Genomic DNA, 21353 nt, shown 5'->3' on the forward strand with positions numbered 1-21353 from the left:
TATAAGTGAACTATGCATTAATATGGAATTGCTGATGAAAGAGTCTATCTCAGCCTTGAATATACTGAATGACCCAGCTTTGACTGGTCTCTGTGGTAAAGAATTTCACCGATTCACTACAGTATGAGAGAAGAAATTTCTCCTCTTCCCTCTGAATGAAAGGGAAGTTTTATTCCAAGATTGTCCCTTTTGCCCTAGATCCTCCCACAAAAAGAATAAACCTCCCCATATTTATTCTGTCAAGCTTCCTAAGAATTTTATATGTTTCAATAAGGTGACTTCACTTTCTCCTAAATTCCAATGAGTACAAGCATGACCTACTCAACACTTCGTTATAAGAAAACAATCCATACTCAGAATCAGCCTAGTGAACTTCCTCTCCACTGCTTCCAATGTCCGTTTATATTTTCTAAGAAGACTAAAACTGTTCACAGTATTCCAGGTGTATTTTGATTAATGCGTGGAATAGTTTTAGCAAAAGATCTCTTCTTTCATGTTCCATTCCTTTTGAAATAAAGGTCAAATGTTTATTTACTTTCCCTGTTAGCACCCTGAACTTTAATGCTAGCTTTTTGTGATTCATAATCAAGAATCCCAAATTCCTCTGTACTGTAACTTTCTGCAATAATTCTCCATTAAACTAATATTCAGTTCTTCTATTCTTCCTTCCAAAGAGCATAACCTTACAATTTCCCACATTTGATCCTATCTGCCAAGTTCTCATCCACACTTGACTTGCCCCCTGTCCCTCTATAGATCTTTATGTCATCCTCACTACTTTCCTTCCCACCTACTTTTGCATCATCCGTAAACCTTGCAAAAATACATTCACTTTCCTCATCCAGGACATTAATATATGTCGTAAATAATAATAGCTCCTGGACTGATCACTGTGGCACTCCACTAGTTTACAGGTTGCCATCCTGAAAATGCTCCTCTGAGCCTGACTTTGCGTTAGTTAGGCAATCCTCCATCCTGCCAATATACTTTGATTAACACCATGGTTTCCTATTTTGTTAAAATCCTAATTTATGATACCTTATTAAATGCCTTTTGAAAATGCAAATGTATAACAACTACTGGTTTCATTTTTATTATACTGCTTATTAATTCCTTAAAGAAGTGTATTAAATTTATCAGGCAAGATTACCCCTTCATGAAACCATGATTGTTTTTATTATGTATTTATAAGTTTTCTTCCAGTATATCCTTTATAATAGACTGTAACCTTTTCCCAATGACATATCTTAAACTTACCTGAAATATTTAATTTTTGGCTCTCTTCCTTTCTGAATGAGTATGCCACATCGGCAGTTTTCTAATCTTCTGGGACTTGTCTGGAATTTAAGGATTCTTGGAAGACCACAACAAGTGCATTGACTACTTCTGTAGCTATTTCCTTTCAAATCCATTGATGCACCCCATCAGGTCCATGGATGATATTGTCCTTAAGCCCCATTAATTTCCCTAGTACTTTTTCCCTAGTGATAGTTATTCTACTGCATTAACCTCTTGATCATCTAATATTTTTGGAATGCTATTAACCCTCTACCATGAAGCCTGTTGCAAAGTCTTGTTCAACTCCTTTAGTTTTCCCATTATTCCCAGCTTCCTTCTCAAAGGGACCTATGCACATTTTGGCCTCTCCCTTCCTTCTTATATTTTTAGAGAAGCTCTTACTGTCTGTCAATATTACTTGCTACTTTGCCCTTATAATTTTTATTCACCCTCTTTATTATGTTTTTGGTCTTCTTTTCTTGGTTAATAAAACATTTCCAATCCTCTGGTTTAGCACTGATCTTTACATCATTGTATGTCTGTTTACTTTCAACTTGATACTACCCATAACTTTTAGCTTAAACATGGTTGTTTTATTTCTTTCCTAAAGACCTTCTTCCTCTTTGGGATATGTCTTTGTTGTGAGTCATGAACTATTTTCTCAAGTGACTGCCATTATCCCTCAACCATCTTTTCTGCTAAACTCTTTCCCCAGTTCATAACAGCCAACTCTGCCCTCATGCTTTTGTAATCATCCATATTTAAGTTTAACTTAAGTATTTCTGGCCGAGTTTCTCACTCTCAAACTGATTGCTAAATTCCACCATGTTGTGGTCCTGTTTACTAGGAGATCTCTTACTCTGAGATTATTTATTAAACCTGCCTCATGACACAGGACCAACATAGCCCGATTACTTGTTAGATCCACAACATATTGCTTCAGGAAACAATTCTGAGTAAGCGCAATAATTTTTTTGTCCGGCGCCTACCTTTGCCAATTTCATTTCCCAATATACATGAAAATCAATGCCAGATCCAATTTTTTATGCGCCCTCATCATTCTCTGTCCGACAAAACAGCTACTGATTGGTAACTTATAGACTACTCCACCATTGTCATCTTCAATGGTTAATTCTTACCTCTACCCACATGGATTGTACATGATATCAGCCTAGATAATTTTTTGCTATTAAAATTATTCTATTTCATACAAAGAAAGTTAGCCCACCAACTTTGACTTCTTGCCTGTCCTTTCAAAAGTCATATGTCCCCAAATATTTAATACTCAGATTTGGTCTTCTTGTGACCAGATCTTTATAAGGGCGGTAAGATCATGCCCATTAACCCCCTCTACACTAGTAACTCATTTCTTTTGACCTGAATACCGCTCACAATTAAGTAATTACGCCTTTTTATCATTCCCCCCACCCAACTCTACTTTCTGTTGTTTTGAATGTTGTACATTTTGTCCTTTCCTGGGGTATCATTATCAAAGTAGTTGTACTGCAATGCTTTGTAAGCCTATCTATACAAGCAGCCTTCCAGTCCTTCCCCCATCTAATTAGTTTACAGTACCCTTCCCTTCCCAAGGCTCCAACAAAATATAACCACTGAGGTTCCAGCTGCTCATAGCCATGCTCTGCCTATTGAGATGCCCTTGGCCATTCCTATCCCTAAGAAACTTCTCCAGCAATTTCTTTACCGTTGACGTAAGACTTACTGGCCTGTGGTTTCCCCTGATTATCACAGTTGCCCTTCTAAAACAAAGGAACAGCAGTGGCTCTTTCCAGTCCTCTGGACCTGTCCTAGGATTAAAGATGATGTAAAAGATTTTGGACAAGGCCCCAATAATTTCCTCACCGGATTCCGCCCGCATTCTGGGATAGCTTCCAACAGATCCGGGGGTCCTGTTTACCTTAATGCATTTCAAAACACCCAGCACCTCCGTTTTTATGTTGACATTCTCTACAGTATCAAAATACCTATCTCACAACTCCGAATCTTACTTGCTGATCTATTACTCTGCTTCCTGCCTCCTTACTAGTTCAAACTCACCTGAGTGGCACTGACAAACCTCCCTGCTAAGATTTTGGGGCCCCTCCAGTTTAGGTATAATCCATTCTTCTTGTATAGATCCTACATGCCCTGGAAGAGATCTCAAATATCCCCATATCTAAAGTCTTTCTGCAACAGCTCTTTAGCCACACATTTAACTGTACTATCTTCCTATTCCTAGCCTCACTGGCAAATGGCTCGAGAAGTAATCTCAAAATTGCAATCCGAGAGATCTCCTTTTAAACCCTTTTCAATTTCCTACCTAACTCCCTGAACTCCCTTTGTAGGACTCATCTCTCTTTCTGTCTATGATGTCAGTATTAATATGGACCATAACCTCTGGTTGCTCTCCCTCCCCCTTCAGAATATCTATTGCCTGCTCAGAGACATCCTTGACTCAGCACCAGGGAGCCAACGCATTATCCTGCAGTCTCACTTACAGCTACAGAAACACAGATCTGTGCTCCTGAATATAGAGCCTGTTCTGGCTGCTGCTGCTTCCCCTGAAAGGCCATTCTATCCTAACAGTATATCTGCTGGGAGGGGAATGGCCACGGGGGTTCCTGTGCTGCCTGCCCATGCTTACTAGTCTCCCTGGTGGTCACCCAACTCTTCACTGCCTGTGTAGTCCTTACTGGTGGTGTGACTAGCTCACTAAACATGCTATCCATGACATTCTCAACCTCGTGGATGGTCCATGGTGAGTCCATTCACAGCTCCATTCATCAAATCAGGAGTTGCAACTGAACACATTTCCTGCATAAGTAGTCACTATGGACACTGGAAGTATCCCTGATTTCTCACATTTGCAGGAAGAACATTCCAAGGGGCTGAGTTCTTCTTTCAATATGATCCTTATCAACTAATCAACCTTATCAACTCTAGACAACAAGCCAGGAACTGATTATTGCACCTTATCAACTAGTCACAAAACTCAGGTCTCTCACTCCTGCTTCCCTATTCCTAACAATCCACACCTACAAAAAGTGCTTTACCTCTCTCCAGTCACTAAGCACTCAGTCTGCAAACCTCATTCCTGAGCAGCCAAGCCTAGGTCATGGTGTCACCATGAGAGCTTCGACCCAAGATTCACCCCCAGTCTCACTCTGAATAACCCTGCTCCTCAGGTATTTATCCTTTATACCTTGGTAGGAAGAACATAGAACATAGAACATAGAACATAGAACATCATAGCACAGTACAGGCCCTTTGGCCCTCGATGTTGTGCCGACCTATCAGACCGATCTGAAGCCCATCTAACCTACACTATTCCATGTACGTCCATATGCTCATCCAATGACGACTTAAATGTACCTAAAGTTGGCGAATCTACTACCGTTGCAGGCAAAGCATTCCATTCCCTTACTATTCTCTGAGTAAAGAAACTACCTCTGACATCTGTCCTATATCTTTCACCCCTCAAATTAAAGCTATGCCCCCTCGTGCTCGCCGTCACCATCCTAGGAAAAAGGCTCTCCCTATCCACCCTATCTAACCCTCTGATTATTTTATATGTCTCAATTAAGTCGCCTCTCAATCTTCTGCTCTCTAATGAAAACAGCCTCAAGTCCTTCAGCCTTTCCTCGTAAGACCTTCCCTCCATACCAGGCAACATCCTAGTAAATCTCCTCTGCACTCTTTCCAAAGCTTCCAGACCCTTCTTATAATGCGGTGACCAGCACTGTACACAATACTCCAAGTGCGGCCGCACCAGAGTTTTGTACAGCTGCGGCATAACCTCTTGGTTCCGGAACTCCATCCCTCTATTAATAAAAGCTAAAACACTGTATGCCTTCTTAACAGCCCTGTCATCCTGGGTGGCAACTTTCAATGATCTGTGTACATGGACACCGAGATCTCTCTGCTCATCTACACTACTAAGAATCTTACCATTAGCCCTGTACTTTGCCTTCCGGTTACTCCTACCAAAGTGCATCACCTCACACTTGTCTGCATTAAACTCCATTTGCCACCTCTCAGCCCAGCTCTGCAGCTTATCTATGTGTCTCTGCAACCTACAGCATCCTTCGTCACTATCCACAACTCCACCGACTTTAGTGTCGTCTGCAAATTTACTAACCCATCCTTCTACGTCCTCATCCAGGTCATTTATAAAAATGACAAACAGCAGTGGACCCAACCGACCCTTGCGGTTCACCACTAGTAACTGGTCTCCAGGATGAACATTTCCCATCAACTACCACCCTCTGTCTTCTTTCAGCAAGCCAATTTCTGATCCAAACTGCTATATCTCCCACAATTCCATTCCTCCGCATTTTGTACAATAGCCTACTGTGGGGAACCTTATTGAACACCTTGCTGAAATCCATATGCACCACATCAACTGGTTTACTCTCATCTACCTGTTTGGTCACCTTCTCAAAGAACTCAATAAGGTTTGTGAGGCACGACCTACCCTTCGCAAAACCGTGCTGACTATCCCTAATCAATTTATTCTTTTCTAGATGATTATAAATCCTATCCCTTATAACCTTTTCCAACACTTTACCAACAACTGAGGTAAGGCTCACTGGTCTATAATTACCAGGGTTGTCTCTACTCCCCTTCTTGAACAGGGGAACCACATTTGCTATCCTCCAGTCGTCTGGCACTATTCCTGTAGACAATGACGAGTTAAAGATCAATGCCAAAGGCTCGGCAATCTCCTCCCTGGCTTCCCAGAGGATCCGAGGATAAATCCCATCCGGTCCAGGGGACTTATCTATCTTCACCCTCTTGTAGGATTTCTAATACTTCTTCCTTGTGAACCTCAATCTCACCTAGTCTAGTAGCCAGTATCTCAGTATTCTCTTCAACAACGTTGTCGTTTTCTAGAGTGAATACTGTTCAAAAATATTCATTTAGTGCGTCCCCTATCTCCCCTGACTCCACACACAACTTACCACTACTATCCTTGACTGGGCCGAATCTTACTTTTGTCATTCTTTTATTCCTTATATACCTATAGAAAGCCTTAGGGTTTACCCTGATCCTATCTGCCAACAACTTCTCATGTCACCTCCTGGCTCTTCTGAGCTCTCTCTTTAGGTCTTTCCTGGCTACCTCGTAGCCCTCAAACGCCCTGACTGAGCCTTCACATCTCATCCTCACATAAGCCTTCTTCTTCCTCTTGACCAGAGATTCCACCTCCTTCGTAAACCACGGGTCCTGCGCTCTACAGCTTTCTCCCTGCCTGACAGGTACATACTTATCTAGGACACGCAGGAACTTTTCCTTGAATAAGCTCCACATTCCTAATGTGCCCATCCCCTGCAGTTTCCTTCCCCATCCTATGGTCCCTAAATCTTGCCTAATCTCATCGTAATTGCCTTTCCCCCAGCTATAACTCTTGCCCAGTGGTATACACCTATCCCTTTCCAAGAAGAAAAGAAATATGGAATGTTTAAGTGGAAGGACTGCTGCATGACAGAGATATCCAAGTGTCCTTGTCAATGAATCATAAAATGTCAGTATGCAGGCACAGCAAGCAAAAAGGTTGGCACAGAAACAAAGTTGCCTGAAAAGCTCAGCAGGTCTGGCAGAACTGAGGAAGGGTCACCGGACCCGAAACGTTAACTCTGTTTTCTCCTCTACAGATGCTGTCAAACCTGCTGAGCTTTTCCAGCAACTTTGTGTTTGTTCCTGATTTACAGCATTCACAGTTCTTTTGGTTTTTAAAAAGGTAGGCAAATAGAAATTGGTTTTTGCACCAAAGAAGACAGCATATAAAAGTAGGTAAGATTTGCAATAACTCTACAGGGCAATGGCGCAGTCCAATCTGGCTGACTGAACAGTCTTTTGGTTCACCTTCCATAAGGAGCAACATGCATGCCTTGGAAACAGTTCAGAGAAGGTTTTCTTGGTTGACTCTGAGATGAGGTAAAAACCAAAAGAACTGCGGATGCTGTAAATCAGGAACAAAAACAGTTTTCGCAGCATCTGTGAAGAGAAACCAGAGTTAACATTACGGATCCGGTGACTTACCTTCAGAACTGATAGTAGTTCAGAAAATGTTGGTTTATATGCAGGCGATAGGGAGGTGGAGGGGGTCAGCAGGAAACAGTAGGTGGGGATAGAGCCCAAAGAGAGAGAAGAACAGTTGGATGGACAAAAAATACTGATAACTATCTGGGGGTGAATAGCTGTTAACGGAGACTGTTGGTGACTAACAACAGGTCGTGTGTAATGTGATAAAAACACCTGGTGAGTGGGATTAAAATTGTATCAGAGATAATGGGAACTGCAGATGCTGGAGAATCCAAGATAATAAAGTGTGAAGCTGGATGAACACAGCAGGCCAAGCAGCATCTCAGGAGCACAAAAGCTGACGTTTCGGGCCTCGACCCTTCATCAGAGAGGGGGATGGGGTGAGGGTTCTGGAATAAATAGGGAGAGAGGGGGAGGTGGACCAAAGATGGAAAGAAAAGAAGATAGGTGGAGAGGAGAGTATAGGTGGAGAGGTAAGGAGGGGATAGGTCAGTCCAGGGAAGATGGACAGGTCAAGGAGGTGGGATGAGGTTAGTAGGTAGGAAATGGAGGTGCGGTTTGGGGTGGGAGAAAGGGATGGGTGAGAGGAAGAACAGGTTAGGGAGACAGAGACAGGCTGGGCTGGTTGTGTGGTGCAGTGGGGGGAGGGGAAGAGCTGGGCTGGTTTTGGGATGCGGTGGGGGAAGGGGAGATTTTGAAGCTGGTGAAGTCCACATTGATACCATTGGGCTGCAGGGTTCCCAAGCGGAATATGAGTTGCTGTTCCTGCAACCTTCGGGTGACATCATTGTGACACTGCAGGAGGCCCATGATGGACATGTCATTTAAAGAATGGGAGGGGGAGTTGAAATGGTTGGCAACCTGGAGGTGCAGTCGTTTATTGGGAATGGAGCGGAGGTGTTCTGCAAAGCGGTCCCCAAGCTTCCGCTTGGTTTCCCCAATGTAGAGGAAGCCACACCGGTACAATGGATGCAGTATACCACATTGGCAGATGTGCAGGTGAACCTCTGCTTAATGTGGAAAGTCATCTTGGGGCCTGGGATAGGGGTGAGGGAGGAGGTGTGGGGGCAAGTGTAGCACTTCCTGCGGTTGCAGGGGAAGGTGCCAGATGTAGTGGGGTTGGAGGGCAGTGTAGAGCGAACAAGGGAGTCACGGAGAGAGTGGTCTCTCCGGAAAGCAGACAAGGGTGGGGATGGAAAAATGTCTTGGGTTGTGGGGTCGGATTGTAGATGGCGGAAGTGTCGGAGGATGATGCGTTGTATCCGGAGGTTGGTGGGGTGGTGTGTGAGAACGAGGGGGATCCTCTTGGGGCGGTTGTGGCGGGGGCGGGGTGTGAGGGATGTGTTGCGGGAAATGCGGGAGACGCGGTCAAGGGCGTTCTCGACCACTGTGGGGGGAAAGTTGCGGTCCTTGAAGAACTTGGACATCTGGGATGTGCGGGAGTGGAATGCCTCATCCTGGGAGCAGATGCCACGGAGGTGGAGGAATTGGGAATAGGGGATGGAATATTTGCAGGAGGGTGGATGGGAGGAGGTGTATTCTAGGTAGGTGTCGGAGTCGTTGGGCTTGAAATGGACATCAGTTACAAGCTGGTTGCCTGAGATGGAGACTGGATTTGCATGCTCCAACTTATGTATATATGAAATAATCTTTGACTGGTGGTTTAAGTGCTATTCCAGTCCCAAACTATTACAGCGCAAGCTGCTACCACCAACTCCGGAAAGACTCTCAGATTTCAATTTGTGCTGCTGCCAAATGGTACAAAGCAGGATCTAATGCTTGTATAAATGACAGCATTACATTACTTCATGACACTTGATTAAGAAAATCTCCGGTTTCATTTATGTTCCAACATTTATAAACAACTCTTGTCAGGTAAAAGATTGCCTTTGTAGCAATCCATGTTGACAACCTATACTTTTTAGTATTTTCTATCATTAAGTTTTAATGGTAAGATACATTGTAGTAAAATGTTTTTAATTACATCATTACACTTGGTCGCTCTTAAAGATAGAACTTAAATATCAAAAACTTTTCAAAAGGTGATACTTAGCAGGTGATTCAGCATTTGCAAAGAGGCAGAACAGAGTACACCTGTCTGTTTTCTCTTACAAATACTGCCTGCATATAAGCAGCACATTCTGATTTTTTTTAGATTCCCATCATTTGTATTTTTCTCCTTTTGTGTTTAAAAGACAATGTTTGCACAGAATTATTCCCCATTTGGAGACTGCAAACAGTTCAACTGTCTTTGCTGCCATTATTGTTACTGCAACCATTCAACAGTACTGAAAATATTTCTTTTAATTCTAGTTTTATATATGATAATGATAACATTTGAAACAAAATGAATATAAATGAATTTGTTACATTTGATTTTAATCTGGTATTTTGCTGTATGAAGCCCTAAGCTTTATAATTCATTCTCGAAGCCTAATTGTCTCTCTCTACCTCATGCTGCTCCTTTGAAGCATTTCTTATGTGGTTTTGAATCAAATTTTGTTTACTAGCATTCCTGGAAAACTTCTATGATATATTTCCAATTTGCAAGTTTTTGGATCTGATGTACCAGCTTACTGTTTGTTAGTTTTCGGCCTCCTCTTCTGAGGGGTAACATGTGAGTTTTCATCTATTATGTAGGCACCCAGAAGCCTGATAGTTCTTTATGTGTAAGCTTTGTGGAGACTTTTTAAAATCAAACACAGTACCACCCAGAAGGTATATGTTACATGACTCACATTTGCCCATCCTGGTGTGCTCTGACCCTGCATAAATTCTGAAGGTAAGTCTAACTTAAACATAATGGGCAAGTTCCAAGTACAGAAGTGTAGAGGTAGGAAATTGTGTATGGCTGTAGGATTGAAAGGACTGTACCAAATAAAAAGAGCAGACATCCTGAAATTTAAGACTAGAGGGCAAGCAATCTTTTGCCCATATTGGTTGGAACGAGTATTATATCCCTCCGTGATGATGCCTTTTTGAAGGACAATAGTATTCCATGTGGTTGGCAGCATGTACACTCGGCTATCACTGAAATTTGTGGGTTCATCATGTCCTAGGACACAAACATAACTGCATGGAGGACATATCTGTTGAATGAGTTGTTAAACAGGACCCCACATGGGATGACAATGGAAGTAAATGCTCCCCTGTCACTATGGTTCAATGAAATCTGCAAGAAGGCATGCCTGGAGCAACACTAAATGTGCCTAAAAATGAGGTGACAACCGGGTGAAGGCACAGAGGAGACCTTACATGGCAAACAGCAGAAGCAGCTGGCAAGAGACACGGCTAAGCGATCCTACAACCAATGGATCAGATCTGAGCTCCGTAGTCCTGTCACATCCTATCAAGAACCGTGGTACACAATCAAACAACTAACAGGAGGCAAAGGCTCTACAAATATCCCCATCCTCAATGATGGAGGGGCCCAGCGCATTAGTGTAAAAGACAATGATGAAACTTTAGCCAAAAACAAGAGGATGACCCATTTTGGCCTCTTCCTGAGCTCCCCAGGATCACAGAGACTGGTCTTCAAGTAATTCGATTCTCTTGACATGACATCAAGAAACAGCTAAAGGTACTGAATACTGCAAAGGCTATGGGCCTGCAACCATTCAACAACAACACTGAAGGTGTCCTGCTGAACCAGCCATGCCTCTAGCCAAGCTGTTTCAGTACAGTTACAATGCTGGCATCAACCCAATAATATGAAAAATTGTGCAGGCATGCCTGTCCACAAAACCATGACACCTCCATCCTGGTCAACTGCCACTTCCATCAGTCTACTCTCTTTTGTCAGCAAGGTGATGGAAGAGGCCGTTGTCATTGCTACTAAGTGGCATTTGCAAAGGAATAACTTGCTAATTGATGGGCAGATTTATTTTTCATGACCACTTAGCTTGTTACATCTTTCATCGAAACATGGGGAAAGAACTGAATCCTAGAGGTGAGGCAAAAGTGACTGCCCTTGACATTAAGGACACATTTAACTGAGTGCAGTGCCATGGATCTCTACCAAGGTTCGACTCAATGGGAATCAAAACTGTCTGCCAGTGAGTGTCATACAAAGTGAGCACAAAGCACGCTAGTTGGAAGGCAAACAGCTTAGCTCTAAGATATCTCGACATTCACTCCTTAGTGTCTTAGGATCAACCAAGTTGAGCTGCTTCATCAATGTACATCTTTCCATCATAATGCCAGGAGTGCGGATATTCACTGATGATTGCACAATGTGGGTCACCATTCATATCTTAGAATGTAGAACATAGAACATAGAACTGTACAGCACAGTGCAGGCCCTTCAGCCCACGATGTTGTGCTGAACTTTTACCCTAAACCTAAGGTCTATCTAACCTCCACTCTACCTTATACTATCATCCACATGTCTATCTAATAGCCGTTTAAATATCCCTATTGAGGCCAACCCCACTACCCTCTCCGACAACAGTCCAAAGATGTGCAGCGTAGGTGGATTGGCTATGCTAAATTGCCCATAGTGTTCAGGGATGTGTAGCTTAGGTGGGTTACAGGTGAATGGGTCTGGGTGGAATGCTGTGTGGGTCGGTGTGGACTTGTTGGGCTTAAGGGCCTGTTTCCACACTGTAGGGGCTCTACAGTTTTAATGCATTCCATGTCCCTACCACTCTCTGAGTAAAGATCCTACCTCTGACAACTTCCCCATATCTACTTCCACACATTTTAGAACTATGCCCCCTTGTGATAGATACCTCCACCCTTCGGAAAAAGTCTCTGGCTGTCCACTCTATCTATACCTCTGATCATTTTGTACACCTCTATCAAGTCACCTCTCATCCTTTGTCGTTCTAAAGAAAAAAGCCCAAGCTCAATCAACCTTTCCTCGTAAGAACTTTCCTCCATTCTAGGTAACATCCTAGTAAATCTCCTCTGCACCTTTTCCAACGCTTCCACATCTTTCCTGTAATGATGCGACCAGAACTGGACATAATACTCCAGATGTGGCCGAACCAGGCTTTTGTATAGCTGGAGCATAACTTCACAGCTTTTGAACTTAATCCCCACATTAATGAACGCTAACACACCATAAGCCTTCTTAACAACTCTATCAATCTGAGTGGCAGCTTTCAGGGAACAGTGGACACGAACCCCAAGATCCCTCTGGTTCTCCATTCTGCCAAGAATCTTTCCATTGACCCTGTATTCTGCTTTCAAGTTTGTCCTTCCAAAATGAATCACCTCACACTTTTCAGGGTTAATCTCCATCTGCCACTTCTCAGCCCAGCTCTGCATCCTATCAGTGTTCCTTTGTAACCTAGAACAACCCTCTGCAATATCCATAACTCGACCCACCTTCATATTGTCTGCGAACTCAACCCACCCTTCATATCATCCGTGGAATCTTCTGAGATTTGAAGCAGTTCATGTCCATATGCAGGATGATGTGGACAATGTCCAAGCTTGGAATGATAGGTTTCAATTAACAAGCATTCCACAAAAAGTACCAGCTATTGACCTCCTACAACAAGAAAGAAAAGTACTGTTATCGCTCCACTTTCCATGAACATTCAATGAACAAAAACAAGATAGAGGGCTTGGTGTCGTGGTGCAATGATAACTCTGAAACGTCAAGCTTCCAGCTCCTCTGATGCTGCTTGGCCTGCTGTGTTCATCCAGTTCTACACCTTGTCATCTCAGATTCTCCAGACTCTGCAGTTCGTACTATCTCTGAAATGAAAGAACTGATCAGTGACTTCAGAAAGAAAGGAGTAGACAATGCCCCACCTATGTCAATGGGACAGAAGCTGAGAGGGTTGAGAGCATCAAGTTCCTAGGAGGGGCAATAACCAACAACCTGTCCTGGATTTCCCACATAGATATGATGATCAAGAAGGCACAACAATGTCTCTTCTTCCTCAGGCAGCTCAGGAAATTTGGCATGTCCATAAGGACTCTCACCAACTTTTACAGAGTGCCTTAGAAAAGATACTGTTTTGGTGCATAACAGCCTGGTACAGCAGCTGCTCAGCCCAGGACCACAAGAAACTATAGAATTTTGTGTGCATAGCCCAGACAATCCCTGAAGTTAACCTTCCACTAATGGGCTCCATTTGCAGTTATCATTCAGTGGAAAAGCTGCCATCATCATCAAAGCCCTCTCTCATATTGGTAATGCTCTCCTATAAGCTCTTCCATCAGGCAGAAAATACAGAAGATTGAACACACACACCAACAGGTTCAAAAACAGCTTCTTCACTGCCATTCTTAGACTGATGAATGGAGCCTCTAACTTCAAATAATGTTGATCTTGTTAATGTTGATATTGGTCCACGAACCTCCTGTGCAGTGTAACCTGTATGTCTCTTCTGTCTAAGCATCCTATGTCCTGTATGTCCTTGCTTACTATGATCTGCCTGTACTGGTGACAAACTAAGCTTTTCACTGTACTTAGGTGCATGTGACTACAATAAATCAAATAAAATAAAATCACTTTTCAAACCACAAAACCAATTTCCTGTGGGTCACCATTAACCAGAAACTGAACTGGACCAGCCATAAAAATATCACAGGAGTTGCTCCGAGGGGAGCAATTTTGTAGCAAATAACTCATCTTCTGTCTCCCCAGTGTCTGTCCACCATCTACAAGGTGGGTCTGTGATGGAATATTCCCACTTGCCTGGAGGGGTGCAGCTCCAACAACATTCACAAAGGTTGATACCATACAGAACAAATCAGCCACTTGACTGGCACCCTGACCACCGTCTGCAACATTCACTCCCTTCACCACTGCTGCACAGCAACAGCAACAGTTCTCTGATCCATCTACAAGATGCACAGCAGTAACTCACCAAAGCTCCTTCAATAGCACATTCCAAATCTGCAACCTGTACCATCGAGAAGGACAAGGGCGGGAGATGCATGGGGACACTACATCTGCAGTGCCCTTCAAAGTCACACTGTGTCCTGACTCGGAAATATGATGCCATTCTTTCAGTGTTATCAGGCCAAAATCCTGGAACTCCCTCCCCAGTATCACTGCGTGTACCCTGACAATGGTTCATGAAGGCAGATCTCCAACATTTACCCCAGGACAAGTAGAGATGGGCAGTAAACACTGGCCTAACCAGCAATGCCCCATCTCATTAATGAATAAAGGGTAAATATCTTAAAATAGATTATCCTCACAATCAATTACAGTTAAAGCAGTTTGCCATGCCTTGTATGAATGTGCTGCATTATTTACAGACAACACCAAGAATTACATTTCAGAAAGTACCTCATTGTACAGTGATTTCAGACATTCTGAAGTCATGAAAGTGGAGCTATGTCTATCTTCCTACCAATTGCAATATTTCATTTCAATTTATTTTCCTCAACATGCAACTAATTAAACAAATAGTGACTAAGAATATGTACAATGATGATGTAAGTTTGTCCACATTGGCAATGATCTATCCAGAATGTAAATATGGTTCATGGAACAACCAAAACTTTATTCACAAAACCAGCCTGAACTGCAAACTGAAGATATTATAATGGACCTTCAGTCAGTTTCCCAAATGATAATGTTCACTTTGTGTCTTGCATCCATGTGCACACAAATCAGATGTTCATTCAAAGTATTGATTGTTTGCCTTTGCAGCCCAATCAGATGCTGTTCTAACTTGTCTTCCATGAAAGGGCATTATATATTACAGAACTGAGGCAGTTGATAGAGTTGCCCCAGATTGGTTATGATTTCACTGAATGATGGGAATGGTTTGAAGAGCTGAATGGCTGGTTTCTGTTCGTATGTTTCTTTCAGTGCATTTGTACATACAGCAAGCATACAGATAATGAATATTGAACAATAGCTATCTTATTCTCGTCCATGACTAAAGGGGACTGATCCCTACTGTAGGACTTTGTCTGAAATCATTAAATTGAATGTGGATGAGAAATTTAAATCTAATTTTGAAGTAGTTCTGATGAGCTGGTCATGATGCTGCTGTACACATTTTATTTTCTGCCATGATTCTTCTCAATGAAATCCACTGGGCTCATGTAGACCACTAGAGGGAAACCCTAATGAAAAACCCATTTATTCCTCCAGATGGTCGGAGGGAATGAGACGACAATTCTTCTCTAGCACCTTTTACACGACTTATGTACCTGCTTATTCAGTTGGTGGAGTGTGTGGCCCACACATGAAGAAAATACTCTTTCGTTCAGGATAATAATGAATAATTATAAACGTAGTGTTGCAGCAGTCTGATTGTCTTTTCAAAACAGCAAATAATTATTGAATACCTTTGCCACAGTCGAAACAGGACTAAAGGGAGATTTGTTCAATGTAGGAATGGCAATGATTAATCTCAAGTTGGTGTAAAGAAAGAAATAAATAGCAACTTTCTGGATCTTGATCTTCACAGCCAAGGATTTAGATATTGAAACAAGAGTCGCCGTTCTAACAGAGGCAATTTGGCAATCAATGTGCTTACAGCAAACTCCCACAAAAATGCAAAGAGATGCCAATCAAATGAATAAGAAATGTTTGGAGGGATATGAGCCAAGTACAGGTTGGTGTGTCTAGTTTGAGTTAGGAATTATGTTCGGCACTGACTGGACAGAAGGGTCTGTTTCCATGCTGTATGACTCTATGATTCTATGACTGTATAAATATTCTGTATCAATGTTGTAGGTTCAGGTATAAATGCTGGCAAAGACACTGGAAGTGCACCCTGCTCTTCTTTATACTGTTGTGGGATCTTTTAATCCATCTGATTCAACATTTTACACAAAAGAGGAAATCTCTAAGTTTGCAGCACTTCCTCAGTACTTTGAAGTGCCAGCCTGGGTTTGTCAGGCATGATCTAGCTTGCACAAATCCATGTGAGCAAGCTATGATTTTTGTCTATTGACAATTCTGGGAAGTAATCTGACATGTTTTTCTGCAGTATCCATAGCATAAAAATGCCAATTGTTATTCCCTTGCACGGAGGGACGATGATGTTTTGATAGATGACACATAAGAAAGGAATGAAATGTATTTGTTAAACTCTGAATATTGTGCAAATTCAAACCTAAGGATTCACTTACATTCACTTACATTGTGCTTGAAATAAAAAAACTTCTCTCCTCCTGTATGTTATTGCCATAATTTTGGATATAGTTTTCATGAAGACGAGGCAGAATTTGTTGTGGTGTTAGGATTCTACTTTCCAACTGCAAGAGGCTGGTGTTAGAGATAATAGGAACTGCAGATGCTGGAGAATCTGAGACAACAAAGTGTGGAGCTGGATGAACACAGCAAGCCAGGCAGCATCTTAGGAGCACAAAAGCTGACGTTTCGGGCCTAGACTGTTCACCTCTTTTCAGCAAGGCCCACTGAGCCTCTTGTTAATCTGCTAGTAGCAAGGCTAATGACAAACAATCTGTGGAAGATCTTAGGGCCAAAGTCTTAGCTAGTGAGAGCTACCAGTCTATTAGAGCCCAGCAACTCTTGTATTCAGCGCCTGTGGAGGGCGTGCATGCTGGAACAGCACATTGAGAGTCCCTCAATCATGGAGGGTTGAGGCTAGAGATAGGTGATGGTGGTAGGCAGTTGTGTTATTATGTGGCAACATTTGTGAGGATACAGTGTCAGCTGCTCCAGAAGCAAGGTCAGGGTATTAGCTCCCATCTCTCCCTAGTGCCTAGTCTGTCAGGATCAGCTCTTGTGGTCCAGTAGCAGGATCTTTTCCTCTCAGCCTGATAACCCAGAATTCACATGCAGCTTCTCCAGATCTGTCGTAACACATTTGAACGAGTTGATTTAAAGAGTTCTTCACCCATGTTCCTGATCTTTGGAGACCAGGAGTCGAGGAAGGGGGTGGGCAGGTCCAAGGGCCTGGTCTGAGCCAAAAAAAGTGGCCTGCTCTTGTAGAGAGAGGTCGGCTCCACAGGGCTGGAGAGAATTATCACCCTCTTCCAATACAAATTGGATTTAGGTCCTTCGGTTCCCTTACCCTTACAATTTTGTTTGTTTTTGTTGCATATTGTTGCATTTCCCCTGGTGGGTGAGTGGGTGAAAGTACAGTGGCTTTACAGAAGTAGAGCTGAGTCCTGGAGTGCTCTTGCAGTGCAATAGTAGTGTCCCTACCTCTGGGCCAGAAGACATAAGTTTACATTTTAAAAAAAGCTGGATTCTCCTGCAGAGACAGGTGAGATCTAGATAGCATGATCTTCCTCTCCAACACTATTTTTATCGAGTTCCTCTCTTGTTTCCCACCTTTATTTGCTATTGTGCCACTGCTCCAGTGGGTAGTCTGTGTTAATTAGTTACTGAGGTAATTTAGTTGTGGGTCTTCTAAAACAAAATAAAAGAGCTGGCTTTTCTAGAGGAGGTCATGATGCAATAATAGCACCCTAGCTGGAAATCCAAGCTAATATTCTTGAGGGCATGGGTTCACATCCCATCACATCAGTTAGTGAAACTTGAATCCACTGAAAGTATGGGAAATGGCAGTCATACAACATCGTCATTAAAATAAAATCTGATTCACTAATGTTGTTCAGTGAAGGCATATTTTCCAGGTCTAGCATCCATGTGACTCTACACTCACATAATTAAATACTACCTGCCCTGAATGGGTACAGCTCTAACAATAATCAAGAAACTTGACTCCATTCAGGACAAAGCAGCCCACTTGATTGGTGCCACATCCACAAGCATCCACTCCCTCCACCACTGATGATCAGTCACAGCAGTGTGTACCATCTACAAGATGCACTGCAGGAGTTCACCAAAGATCCTCAGACAGTAGCTTGCAAATCCACGCCTCTTCCATCTAGAAGGACAAGTGTGGCAGATACGTGGGAACATCACCATCTGCAAGTTCCAGTACAAGCTACTCACCATCCTGACTTGGAAATATATCACTGTTTCTTCACTGTTGCTTGACCAATATCCTGGAATTCCATCCCTAAAGGAATTGTGGGTTAATCTACATCAGGAGGATTGCAGCCTTTCAAGAAGGCAGCCCACCTTCTCAAGGGCAACTAGGAAAAAGCAATAAGTGCTGGCCAGCCAGCGACACACACATCCCATGAATGAGAAAATATATTGCTGCCCAGCCAGCAAAGCTTACATCCCAGGAACAAATAAAAATAAAGAGCCGATTTCTTTAGGGGATGGTTTATGAATTTGGTGATGAGTTTTTCTTTTACAAAAATAGTTGGGTTCTTCATGAGGACATTGACTGATCCTTACTTGGAGACTTAAGAATCTCAGTTGGCAAAGGGGTGAGAGTGCAGTCATATATCCTCCCACCCAGAACAGCCAGAACCAAGTAGAAAACACCATGACAGAAAAAATGTTCCTTCTACCTCCAAAGTTGTCGCTGGCTTCCAGCAGAAGATTTCACCCACCACTTCTAAGGTGGTTTATTTGCAGCCTCTGCAATATCTCCTAACTTCATCACTATCTCAACTCAACTGGTGCTGAAGCTGTTGTTCAGGTCTTTGTTACCTCTAGTCATGACCCATCACCCATCACTGTTGGCTGTGCTCTCAGTTGCCTCTGTCCTGTTGTATTATGACACAGGTTCCAGACAACAAAGTTGCTATACTCGAAGACAGGTACATGCCATTGCAACATGTAACATTCCAATAACAAAGCTGAACCTTCAGTCACTATTACATTATAATAGATTCAGTGAGGTCATTCAGGTATACTTTCTGTTCATTTGTACTTGTCCGTTAATTACCTGGAATTGTCTTTCCATTATCTCTTCACCTATATATGCTGTGCCTATGCATTTACCTCCATTTCACTTGAAGAAGGAGCAGTGTTTTGAAAGCTTGTGATTTCAAATAAACCTGTTGTACAACAAATCTGGTGCTATGTGACATCTAGCAATATAAAAAACATCATTCCGTACAGAACCCAGACCAGGTCAGTAAGTCTGTGCTTTGGTAACCTTGTAAATAGTTAGTGCTCTAAATAAACTTGCAGATATCTGATTCAACAGAACCTCACTATCTCCAAGTGGACATCTTATTGTGGCAGCCTTAGCTATGTGAGGGGCAATGATAGGGGCAACAGTGGGGTATCTGTCACAGTGAGAAGAAGTGGCAAACAATGTACTGTGTGCAACTTTAACCACATTTACAAAAAAAGAATTTAGAATCGTCCAGTGGTCTTTGCACAGGTTCAATGTAGGAGCTATCACACTGATACCTCTTCCAGAGGCCCACAGGTTTCCCACCACTGACCTCGTACAATTGGATCTAGGATTTAACAAGCTCCGGTGTTCACCCGGGGCACTTGCCAGGAAATCAGATAGATGTTGTACTTCCTCTTATAAAAACTTGAGTTTGCTTCTTATATTTGCCACTGTTGGAATTAGGTGTGTATAATGCTAAAGTGTCCCCATAATGAGTAGATTTCCAATGCTGCTATTCTCCAAATCAGCAAATAAAATTGGTACAGCAGAATGGGAGACCTAGACTGAGTACTATTTAAATTCCACAACGAAAAGAAAGAGGAAACCAGCAAAGCTGGCAGAACTGCAAACAAATCAGTTCAGGATATTCTAAGTAATCAGAGAAGATTTCCCAAATAATCCAAGACTTTGATTTTCATAATAATTCATTGGGACTGTTAGCATGCTTATAAATCTCTGCCAATGTACTTTTACTCCATTTACTGAGTGATCCCCAATGATCTGCAATTATTTAATTTGCTTTTCTAGAGACTAGTGCTGAGAACCACTATCCCATTTAAATTGTCTACCCTTGCAGTTGCTAATCCCAAATCTGGAACAGACCGCCAGAACTTAAAGTGCAGCTCGAAGCCATACACCAGTATTGGCATGAACAACATGAACTGGGAATTTGAGTGATTAAGTCTTCCGGAAAGCTTGAGCAGTACTTTATGCTCTCCCCAGTAGCATGCAGAAGGGGCATGTAGTTTAGAAGGGCACTAGCAGGCACAGATTCCACTAACTTGCTGCACCCACTTCATGTAAATCTTTGGCAGAAAATGCCATGTCTTCCTGCCCCATTGCCAATCAAGACCACTATTCAGGCAATTAATGTTTTGGGTAAAGCATCTGAGTTTGTGCAAAGGGAATTATGTCTTTATGTTGGCCCAAAGACAGCCATCATCAGAAACTGTCTTTCCAGTCCACCAACGTGTTAGCACTCGAAGGAGCAATGAGAGAACATATACACCCGACACCTCTTCTGAGAGGGCCGAGAATGCTGTCAGAGGTGAACTCCTCATGAACAGGATACTTTTGTTGGTTGACGGAGATAGGGTTGGAATAAAACTGTTAAATGTTAATATTTATATAATACTTTTAAAAAAGGATACTGTAAAAGAGCTTTGAGGGAGATGTAGGGTAGTGTGATTTGTACCTTCACTCTGGGTATAGATGTTGAGCAAGTGTAAATGCAGTTACCCAGTTGCTGTCCCAATATTGTTGTGGCTTCATCTGATAATGGGCTAGGAACAGCTATAAACACCTGAGACTAAACACTACACCAACTTTGCTTTCAGAGAAATAAAACGTCAAACAGCTTCCAGGAAAATTAAACTTACAGCTCACAATTAATAATTTACCCACTACAAGCTAACTACAAACTTCTCAGCATGTTTCCAATTTCCAACAGACTATTCACTTTAAGTGACAGAAACTTTATTCAACCTCTCACTTTCAACTTCTGATTAAATTTGCCAGTTCAATTTGTGCATCAACATATCATAACTAGGACCTGAGCACATAACAGTATCAGGGAGCCTGCTTGCTCAGGGGTGTTTAGAAATATTAGCTTCACAAATATATCCTACATATATGTTCCAGAGAAAATGATTGGGGCATTTATTGGTAACAATTACTGAGTCCATATTAGGAGACTAGATTACAGAGAATAAAGCTCTTAACAAAAACTTAATGAGTCAAACTATTTAATGATTTTGAGAATGGAAAAGTAAATTGCAATTTGCCTGGAGCAGTTAAATAAAGAAGATTGCATTCAATTAATTATAATTAATTGTCTTCCTTATACTAAGATCTTCCGTTGGGGCCTGT

The sequence above is a fragment of the Stegostoma tigrinum genome, chromosome 8, assembly GCF_030684315.1.
Source record: "Stegostoma tigrinum isolate sSteTig4 chromosome 8, sSteTig4.hap1, whole genome shotgun sequence".
Lineage (NCBI taxonomy): Eukaryota > Metazoa > Chordata > Chondrichthyes > Orectolobiformes > Stegostomatidae > Stegostoma > Stegostoma tigrinum.